This window comes from Hirundo rustica, unplaced genomic scaffold, assembly GCF_015227805.2.
Source record: "Hirundo rustica isolate bHirRus1 unplaced genomic scaffold, bHirRus1.pri.v3 scaffold_185_arrow_ctg1, whole genome shotgun sequence".
In the NCBI taxonomy this organism is placed as follows: Eukaryota; Metazoa; Chordata; class Aves; order Passeriformes; family Hirundinidae; genus Hirundo; species Hirundo rustica.
Window position 1 is genome coordinate 52,727 of NW_026690256.1, and position 3,794 is coordinate 56,520.

At 52.3% G+C, this 3,794-nt stretch overlaps 1 pseudogene; it reads left to right on the forward strand.

Annotated features, from left to right (window-relative positions):
• The first annotated feature begins 623 nt into the window (after positions 1 to 623).
• On the forward strand, positions 624 to 3,493 carry LOC120747740 (zinc finger protein 239-like; annotated as a pseudogene).
• The last annotated feature ends 301 nt before the right edge of the window (positions 3,494 to 3,794 follow it).

Consider the following 3,794-nt stretch of genomic DNA (forward strand, 5'->3'; position numbering starts at 1 on the left):
AAACTCCAGTTATAGATTCTAGCACTACTGTCCACACACACAGGTATCTCTCAATTGGCTAAGCCACTTGTTCACAAGGCAGGCACACATCCTTCAGGTCACCTAATTGGTCAAGCGTCCATCATCATGTTGTGTGTCCTCTAAGTTTTGTGTTGTTTGTAAACAGTTTCTCAGGCTCTTGGTTCTTATTTGTAGTCCTGTTGTTATCTCAGTAGCCTTGAGGAATTCCTGAGAGCTCCTGGGCAAGGAGCCTCAAGCCCTGTCTTGCAATGCAAGATTTAACCAAAACAAAATGTATTCTATTACCATTTGTGAACACCATTGAGGGCAGGTTGTTTATCTCTTCCATGACCCATCCCTCATATCTCTGAGGGGGATCTTCTCTTAATGGGCCAGCTGTTAAAACCAAATGGGACAATGTTCTTTATCTCTTCCATGACCCATCCTCCCTCCAGGGAGATATCTTCTGTTAATGGGCCATTGCCTCTCACTGCATGACTGATAAAATTACATCATCCCATTGTGAGATGCTCCACCCAGAGGGAGGAGCCAAGCATTCCCACCTGGATATAATCTGAGATTTAAACACCAGAAGCAGCCTGGTTTCCACTGGATTCCCATGAGGAAGACCAGACCCGTCTGCACCACCACTGGACCTTCAGAGGAAAACTACACCCTTCTACAAGATCATTGCTTCAACAAAACCACATCTGTCACTCCAGGAGGACTGCAGCCACAATTTGATTGGACTGCTAGCAACACCCTGCCTACCTGGGTGTCAGGTTGTATTCTGACTTTGTCAGGTTGGGGTTTTTGTTTTGTTTTGTTTTGCTTTTGGTTTTGTTTACTTTTGTTCTTTACTACTGCATTTTTAGTTGATTTTTCCTACTAAAGAACTCTTATTCCTATTGCCATATCTTAGCTTGGGAGCCCGTTAAATTCAAAACTATAATTCAAAGAGATGCGGTTTATATTTTCTGTTTCAAGGGAGGCTCCCGCCTTCCATAGCAGACCCCTGTCTTACCAACCCAAGACAGGGGGAGCTCGGTTCAGATATCCTGAGGGGTCCCTGGGTTGGGTTTTTTTGGGGTGGGGATGTTTGGAGAAGTAAGAACTCCAAGGCTGGGTGGAAAATGCCCCTTGGGGGGACATTGGGGGGTCCCAGTGGCGGTTGCTGGCAGAGGCAGCCTGGAGGAGCAGAGCCCTGTGTCCCCCTGGGAGCCCAGAGAGGGGGAAGCCCCACGATTTGCAAGACCCTCAACAACCTGGAGTGGGGCAGGGGGGGACTCCTTGGACCTCCTGCACCCCAAAGCAGAGAATAAGGGGAGAAGGGACCCTCGGACCCCAAAACCCCCAGCATCCCTAAATGGAAAATGAAAAAGGGGGAAATATTTTGGCTTCCTGGGATTTCCAGCAGCCTGGAGAGGGAAGGGACTGAGTAGATGGGGAACCCTTATTACAGGTGTGACCCCAAGCAGCTGGGACAGGGGGGAAGCCCCAAACACCAAAGGAGAGGGACCAGAGACAGGGAACTCCACAAAGGAATTTTCAGGGATGATCCTGGTGTTTGATAGGCTGTTAGGGATTCCAGATGTCTGGTGACTTGTAGAGATGGACTTGAGCAGAGGGACATTCAAACTCAACATACTCATCCCTTGTTTTTGCCCAAAGACAGGACTACCCTTTCTCAAACCTTGGCTGGATGGAGGAGGAGGCTGTGAGGAAGAGGAAGATGCCCCAGGACAGGCAGGCAGGTGAGGAGGAAGTCAGTGCCCCTTTCCCCCTCTCTCCTGCTCCATCTCCCAGCCCAGCATGGCCCCCGGCTGCAGGACAACCCCGCTGCCGACGCCGTCCTGCTGGGGATGCACTGGGGGATCTCCTTCCCCTTCCTTCTGGCACGGAGGTAAATCCCATCCTGTCCTTGTCCTTCCTCCCCCAGACAAGGAGCTGAGGATGGAGACCAGGAAGGAAAAATCCCTGAGGCAGAACCTTGTGGAAGAGGTCATTTTGAGTGGCTCCACAGTGCAGAAATCCATAGGGGAGGGAAAGCTCCGAAGATGGCACACAAGGAGAAGCTCTAAACCCATCCCAGGGTGCACTGAGGAGGAAAGACCCACCCAGTGCCAGGAAGGTGGACAGGACTTCATCCAGGGCTCAGACCTGGTGGTCCATGAGCAGCTTCATGATGGGGAGAAGCCCCACAAGTGCTTGGAGTGTGGGAAGAGCTTCAGTCGTGGCTCCCTCCTGATCAGACACCACTGGACCCACACTGGGGAGTGGCCCCACAAGTGTCCCAAATGTGGGAAGAGGTTTCAGACCAGCTCCAATCTCCTCAAGCACCAGCGGATTCACACAGAGGAGAGGCCCTTCCGCTGCCCCGACTGCGGGAAGGGCTTCAAGCACAACTCCCACCTCATCAGGCACCTGCGCATCCACACTGGGGAGAGGCCCTATGAGTGTGAGGAATGTGGCATGAGCTTCAGCCAGAGCTCCCACCTGATCTGCCACCAGAAGATCCACACCAGGGAACGGCCCTACGAGTGTGAGCAATGTGGGAAGAGCTTCAGCCGCAGATCCAATCTAATCTGCCACCAGAACCTCCATGCTGAGGAAAGGCCATACAAGTGTGGGGAATGTGGGAAGGGCTTCAACAGGAGGTCCCAGCTGATCATCCATCAAATGATCCACACTGGGGAAAGGCCCTACGAAGTGTCCTGAGTGTCAGAAGAGGTTTCGGACCAGTTCTAGTCTCCTCGTTCACGAGCGGATTCACACGGATGAGAGGCCCTTCCGCTGCCCCGACTGCGGGAAGGGCTTCAACCGCAACTCCAACCTCATCAGGCACCAGCGCATCCACACTGGGGAGAGGCCCTACGAGTGTCCCCAGTGAGGGAAGATCTTCTCTGACACCTCTCACTTGATCCAACACGAACGGAGGCACTGGTAAGGGAAGCTCTGCGAGTGCCCCAAATGTGGGAAGAGCTTCGTGCATTGCTCCAACTCCATCCCCATCAGAGGACCCACGCTGGTCACCCCCCTGGTGACCTACATTCCTGGTGATCCAGGCTGGGAAGACATCTGGCTGATGGCCTCCATGTCCTCCTGGATCGTCACAGGCACCTGGATGAATGTAGGGGCAAGAACATCCATCGTGACTCTAACTGACATTGGAAATTAATTGTGAAGAGCTGATTTGTTGACTTTACAGCCCAAAAATCTGATCTGCTCTGCCCAGTTGTTTCTTTTGGTGGCACCAAGCAATGCTGGATAATCTTGGAGATCTTTCCCTACCTGAATAATTCCCATGTTTATCCCATCAGAACACCCAAATTAAGGGTAAAATTAAAGAAATGAAGCAAAGAGATCTAAAGCTGAATCATTTTACTGGGATTTGTCATGAATTTTGGGTTCAGGGAATATTCAGGAGAATTTAGGTGTTCTGGGACCACCCAAGGCAAGGGACATGGCCATGATCTCGTAGTTGTTGCAGCAGAACGTGTCCACCTGAGCCCGTCTGTTCTCCAGGCATTCCGGTTGTCTGTCCCAGTCCCAGGCCTGGGTCTCCCCATCCGGGATGTCCCCCCAAAGTGCCCAAATCTCTTCTGAAGTGCCTGAGCTGCTCCTGGCTGTGGATATTCCTGTCCACCCACCTCTCCTGGTCAGTGCCATGGGGAGCTGGGTGGGGTTTTAGGGACTCCTGGGGGACTGAGAGAGGCTTTTGTGGCTCTTGGGGGCCTTTGTGGTTCTGGGAGGGGGCTTGGGGCATTCTGGGGGGGTTTGTTGAGGGAGTTTTG